A 7,429-nucleotide genomic window follows, 5' to 3' on the forward strand; every position below is an offset into this window, starting at 1 on the left:
CGGGGATTTCTCATCTATCGCATCGCCTTGACCAAGTGACTCAGAAGGTGCTTCATTTGTATGGTCAGACGAGTGTGAGGAGAGCTTTTAGAAGCTCAAGACAGCTTTGACCATAGCTCCAGTGTTGGTTTTGCCATCAGCTTCAGGTTCATACACCGTGTATTGTGATGCTTCGAGAGTAGGGATTGGTTGTGTATTGATGCAGGAGGGTAGAGTTATTGCATATGCTTCTCGTCAGTTGAAGCCCCATGAGAAGAACTACCCCGTTCATGATTTGGAGTTGGCTGCCATAGTTCACGCGTTGAAGATTTGAAGGCATTACTTGTATGGCGTATCTTGTGAGGTATTCACTGATCATCGCAGTCTTCAGCATTTGTTCAAGCAAAAGGATCTTAATTTGAGGCATCGGAGGTGGTTGGAGTTGCTTAAGGATTATGACATCACTATATTGTACCATCCGGGAAAGGTCAATGTGGTGGCCTATGCTTTGAGCCGAAAGGCAGTGAGTATGGGGAGTTTGGCATATATACCAGTTGGGGAGAGACCTCTTGCGGTTGATGTTCAGGCTTTAGCCAATCGGTTCGTGAGGTTGGACATTTCGGAGCCCAGTCGGGTGTTGGCTTGTGTGGTTTCTCGGTCTTCCCTATATGAGTGCATTAGAGAGCGCCAGTATGATGATCCACATTTGCTCGTCCTTAGAGATAGAGTTCAGCATGATGATGCCAGAGATGTGACCATTGGAGATGATGGGGTATTGAGGATGTAGGGCCGGATTTATGTGCCCTATGTGGATGGGCTTCGGGAATTGATTCTGGAGGAGGCCCGTAGCTCGCGGTATTCTATCCATCCAGGAACTGCGAAGATGTATCAGGATCTTAGACAGCTACTGGTGGCGGAGAATGAAGAAAGATATTGTGGGATTTGTAGCTCGGTGTCTCAATTGTCAGCAGGTGAAATATGAGCATCAGAGACCGGGTGGCTTGCTTCAGCAGATGGTTATTCTTGAGTGGAAGTGGGAGAGGATCACCATGGATTTTGTAGTTGGACTCCCTTGGACTTTGAAGAAGTTCGATGCTATTTGGGTGATTGTGGATAGGCTGACCAAGTCCGCGCACTTCATTCCTATCTGTACTACTTATTCTTCAGAGCGGCTGGCAGAGATATATATTCGGGAGATTGTTCGGTTGAATGGTGTCCTAGTTTCTATCATTTCAGATCGGGGCACTTAGTTTACTTCCCAATTTTGGAAGTCGGTTCAGCGAGAGCTGGGTACTCAGGTATAGTTGAGCACAACTTTTCACCCTCAGACGGACGGGCAGTCCGAGCGCACCATTCAGATATTGGAGTATATGCTACGCGCTTGTGTTATTGATTTCGGAGGGTCATGGGATCAGTTTCTACCGCTTGCAGAGTTTGCTCAACAGCTACCAGTCGAGTATTCAGATGGCGCCATATGAGGCTTTGTACGGGAGGCGGTGTAGATATCCAGTTGGTTGGTTCGAGCCCGGTGAGGCTAGACTATTGGGGACAGATTTGGTTCAGGATGCCTTAGATAAGGTGAAGGTGATACAGGAGAGACTTCGCACAGCGCAGTCGAGGCAAAGGAGTTATGCTGACAGGAAGGTTCGAGATGTGTCCTACATGGTTGGTGATAAGGTCCTGTTGAAGGTTTCGCCCACGAAGGGTGTTATGAGATTCGAAAAAAAAGTGAAGTTGAGTCCGCGGTTCATTGAGCCTTTTGAGGTACTTCGGAGGATTGGGGAGGTGGCTTATGAGCTTGCTTTGTCACCCAGTTTGTCGAGTGTGCATCCGTTTTTCCATGTTTCTATGCTCCGGAAGTATATTGGAGATCCGTCTCATGTTCTGGATTTCAGCACGGTTCAGTTGGGGGGAGATTTGACTTATGATGTGGAGCCAGCAGCTATTTTGGAGCGACAGGTTCGGAAGTTGAGGTCAAAAGATATAGCTTCAGTGAAGGTGCAGTGGAGAGGTCGGCCCGTGGAAGAGGCTACCTGGGAGACCGAGCGGGAGATGCGGAGCAGATATCCTCACCAATTTGAGGCTTCAGGTATGTTTCTTGACTCGTTCGAGGACGAACGTTTGTTTTAGTTGGGGAGGATGTGACGACCCGGCCGGTCGTCTCATGAGTTACCGGTCCATTTTCCCCATTTCTGCACCTATTTGCTTTGTTCATCTGTGTTTTGAGGTATCGGGTTGGTTGGATTGAATCAGGATTGGTTTTGGTGAATTTGGAGACACTTAGTCTCTTTTAAGAAAGCCTAAGTTGGAAAAGTCAACCGGATATTGACTTACATGTTAGAGGGCTCGGATGTGAGTTCCGATAGTTCGGTTAGCTTCGGGAGGTGATTTGTGACTTAGGAGCGCGATCGGAATGGGTTTTGGAGGTGTAGAGAAGATCTAGGCTTGAATTGGCGAAGTTGAGATTTTGGCAATTTTCGGTTGATAGGCGAGATTTTGTTATAGGGGTCAGAATGGAATTCTGAGGGTTGCAAGAGCTTCGTTAGGTCATTTGGGATGTGTGTGTAAAATTTCAGGTCATTTGGAGGTGGTTTGGTTGGGTTTTTGATCAAAAGCGTATTTCGGAAGAATTGAGAAACTTAGGCTTGAATTCATAGTGATTTGGTAGATTTGAGGTTGTTTGAGGTGTTTTGACGATTGGAACAAGTTTGAATAAGGTATTGGGTTATGTTTGTGCTTTTGGTTGAGGTCGCGGGGCCTCGGGGTGATTTCTGGTGGTTATCGGAAGAGTTGAAGTGTAATTGCAGCTGCAAATTTATCTGCTTCTGGTATTTCCGCACCTGCGGAAATGGGACCGCATATGCAATGCCGCAGGTGCGAGGTAACAAGCCGCAGATGCGAGAAGGGGGCTGGTGAGCAGTTTCCGCAGAAACGGTCGAGGTGGCCGCATCTGCGAAGCCGCAGATGCGGAATTTTTATCGCAGATGCGATTTTGGGGACTTAAATGAATTTCCGCAGAAGCAGATGGATTGACCGCATATGTGGTACTGCAGAAGCGGGTTTCGGACCGAAGATGCGGAAAGGCCTGGGCAAAATGTATATATTTTATACTTCACAACTTTTGAAGGGTTTAACCATTTTTGAACTTGGAATTGGGAGCTTTGGGCGATTTTGAGGAGCGAAATCAAAGAGACTTCATTGAGGTAAGGATTTTGGACTAAAAACACATTTCTGTGGTAGAATTTTATGAATTAAGGCTGTAATTAGGAGGATTAAAGGGCTAAAAATGAAGGTTTAGGGTTTGAGTTTAAGAGGCCTTTAATGGGGGATTTGAGGGGTCATTTGGACTCCAATTTTGGTGTTCTTTATTTGCATAGACTCGTGGGGAGATAAGGAACCCGTTGATGTGAAAATTTCTGAGTTTTGAGAAGTGGGCCAGGGGCTCAGGTTTTGCTAATTTTGGGATTTTTGGTATTTTTCGATTGTTCGCTTGGGCTTGGTTCCCTTAGCATATTATGACGTATTCGTTCTGATTTTGACTAGATTCGATGGGAGTGGAGGCCGACTCGAGAGGCAAAGGCGTCGCGGAGTAGTATTTTCACCGGTTTGGGGGTAAGTAACCATTGTAAATTTGGAACTGAGGGTACAAAACCCGGTATTCGACTTGATTTGATATGTACGGTGATGCACATGCTACGTGACGAGCGTGTGGACATGCACCGGTAGGGATTTCGACTTGGTCCGTCCCTTAGCGACTATTAAGCTGCGTATTTTATTTGAAAAATGTTATATTATTCTGGATTTTGGATCCTTATACTGTATTATGGGCTTTATGCCATGTTTGGGGCCTCGTGCCGATCTGCAGAAACCCTCAGGGGTATTTTAACTGTTTTCCTCACCCTACTTGTTAAAAACATATCCTCGGTCATGTTTTTTCCTGTTAAATGTTTAAAACTGGTTTTATCATTTGTCTCCTATTGTGAGGACTGTTTGGGCTGAGTTGCCTTATTTCTGTTGTGATGCCCGAAAGGCTGTGAGGCTAATGACTTAGAGAGGTTGAGAACCTTATGGTGAGGATATTATATGTGTATATACGAATCGGGCTGCATGCCGCAGCGATATTTGTATGGATCGGGCTGCACACCGCAGCGATATATATATATTGGATCGGGCTGCACGCCCCAACAATATGACGCTTGGGCTGTAGGAGCCCCTCCGGAGTCTGCACACCCCCAGTGAGCGTAGTCGACTGTAAATATATTGGATCGGGCTGCATGCCGCAGCGGTTACTATAATTTCTGTTGTTATGAGATTTGATTAGCCGAGTGCTGAGAGTGAGTACTGGATGACGAGAGCTGAGTCACGAGTGACTGAGAGGCTGCCCGAGGGGCCGTATTCTGAGTGATCCTTTGCCCGAGGGGCCCTGTTATGATGTTTCCACTATTTTCATGCTTCTTATAGATAAGCTTCTGTTGGATATATTGTCAAGTAACTGATTTCAAAGTTTTAAATTGAAAATGAGGAATTTATGACAGACTGATTTAAAGTTATATGTTTTGAACTGCTCGTCACTACTTTCAGTCTATTATTTACTTTAGTTACTTACTGAGTTGGCGTACTCACGTTACTCCCTGCACTGTGCATATCCAGGTGCCCGAGCGGCCGAGTGAGAGCTTTCAGCTATTTTCCAGCATTTGCCGGGGATTTCAAGGTAGCCGCAAGGCGTTCGCAGCCCTGATTTCTCCCTTCTATCTTATTACTTTCCGCATTTCTAGACTATCTATGTAGTAGGTTGTTCAGACTTGTATTAGAGGCTCTAGACTTGTGACACCAGATCAGTGTGGGCTGTGTAGTTTCTATGTCTTGTTGATTTCCGCATATCTTTCTTGTTGTCTGAAACGCTTATTATCATAATTGGTAATTAAACCGTGTTGGCAAATGTCTTATTTAATGAAAGTAGGTTTTGGTTTGATAGTTGGTCTGGCTTGCTTAGTAATGTAATAGGCGCCATCACGACCGGTATTTGGGGTCGTGACAGCACTACCCCCATTGGGGTATTTTTGTCCAGAAAATTCGGCCAAGTATAAATACTTTCTTTTCACATTTTTAGGTCATCTTTTGTAATCTGATTTGGGGCTGAGCACGTGAACAACTCTTTTATTCCTTTTTTAGTAAATTTGGGCTACTATTACGCTGAATATCTATTGTCTTAGTTTGTAGTTAATTATTATGGTTATTTCTTCATCTAATTTCTTATTTTCTTCCCTAATTATGAGTAGCTAGACCCACTATCTAGGGTTCTGGCTCAACCCTAGTGTGGGTATTTGATGGGTCTTGAGTTTTAAGGCTTGAATGTGTATGGGTGTTTGATATTTGGACCAATTTATATTTTCCATGTTGAATTAGTGGTTGCAAACACTAATTTTTTCCTTAATGACCTGGGTTCTTCTTGAGAAAGTGACCTTGAGTCTAAAAAAATTGGTCTAACAAGGAATTGGGGCGTATTCAAGAGATTGATAGCCCCAGTTAAAGGATTAAACCTAGAAGTAGTAATACCCAACTTGAACCTAAATTGCTTGCTCAATTGTAATACCCAATTGGTCTTGAGAAAGCCAATTTGGGGAAAATCACTCAAACTACCGAGAGGTATAGAGTGAGAACTTTCGTGCATTGGTTATATCGTAAGCCCCATCATAACATTCTTGCCTTAGACTTGAAAATCCGTCAAATATCCACCTAGGAGCGGGTCACTTCCCTAGTGCCTCTTTAACCTATTAGAAACCCTTTTAGCAATTACTCTTAGCTTAATTTAGCATAATATTAGAAGTAATCAAAAAGACCATCTATGATTGGAAGTGCAATTAAGAGTAGTGCACATTGCTAGTTTGGATAGGAAACCAACTCCAACTTCTAGCTCCCTGTGGATTCGATCCCGACCTATTCGGGTAAAAGCTGCATCGACCCGCTCTTGCCACTCTATAGTGGTGCAGGGTTGGCACCGATCACCTTTTTGGCACCATTGCCGGGGAGCTAACGGTTTTGGCTATCTATCTAAATAGTTTTTTGTATTGCTTTTCTTTCTTTCTGTGTTACTAATCTTTGTTTGACGCCAATTCAGGTACAAAATGGCGGCAAATAACAACAATGACCTTCTTGGAAATATGATCCCTGGAGAGGAGGTTGATGACAATGGCGTGGATGAGGTGCCTATTGTACCTCAAGGATAACGGAGAGGCCGCCAGGTCAATGATAATGCCAATGATAATATTCCAGACCCTCCCCCACCACCTCCAAGAGTGGCCCCTCAAGTGCTTCCCAACAAAGGATATGCCAGTGCAATTGTCCCACCCCGGATCCGAGCGGGTAATTTTTAAATTACCAATGTGATGCTGACCTTGCTGGAGCAACGAGGATATTTCACAGGTGCTCCCGATCAAAATGCCTACAAGCACCTCAAGGGTTTTGTTGATATATGTTGGGGGAGCAAGCAAACCAATGTGTCCGAGGATGCCTTGCGGTTGAGACTTTTCCCTTTCTCTCTTCGAGGGAAAGCACTTGACTGGTTGGAGTGACTCCCCAACCATTCCATTCATACCTGGGATGAGTTGGCGGATAAATTTATTGCAAAGTTTTTCTCATCGGGGCACATGGCAACTTTGAGGGATGAAATCTTAGCTTTCAAGCAAGAGCCCAACGAACCCCTACATGAAATTTGGGAGCGATACCGGACCATGGTTAAGGAATGCCCTAACAATGATATGACTGAGGCGATGATACAACAGACATTCTACTGGGGCATTAAAACAACAAATCAGTGCATAGTGAACCAATTAGCTGGGGGCGATTTCATGAACACGCCCTATGATCAAGCTTGTGAAATTTGGATGAGATGGCAGACACTTCTTCCGCTTGGCAAAGTAGAGCCAATGTGCCGCAGGGTGACCCCACGGTCATTCATTTGCACAAGGAGCTCCATGATCATGGGCAGGCAATAGCATAACTGACAACAACCATGAACCATCTAGCAAAGGCACAGTTACAACAGGTGCAAGCTCCACGACAAGTTAATGCTATGGAGGGTGTCAATATGTTGGTGAACAAAAGAAGACAAAGAGGGAAACAAAACCAAGGGAATTTGGATCAATACAACCAAGATAGTGGTAGGTTCCAAGATGATAGGTATGAAGAGCAGAATGAAGAAGTGCAATACGTGAATAATTATCAAGGCCAAAGGGGCAATTCTTCTAACCAACAACAACAGTGGAGATCCCAAGGCAATTGGGGTACTCAACAACAAGGCAACAACAATTGGAATAATAAACAACAAGGGAAACAACAAATTGGGGAAAACAACAAATCAAAAATCCTAAATTGGGGCAAATCAAGAACAACAAATTGGAACAAATCAAAGGAAAACTGGGGTAAACAACAACAAATTGGGGTGGAAACA

The sequence above is a fragment of the Nicotiana attenuata genome, unplaced genomic scaffold (genome assembly GCF_001879085.1).
Source record: "Nicotiana attenuata strain UT unplaced genomic scaffold, NIATTr2, whole genome shotgun sequence".
NCBI lineage: Eukaryota > Viridiplantae > Streptophyta > Magnoliopsida > Solanales > Solanaceae > Nicotiana > Nicotiana attenuata.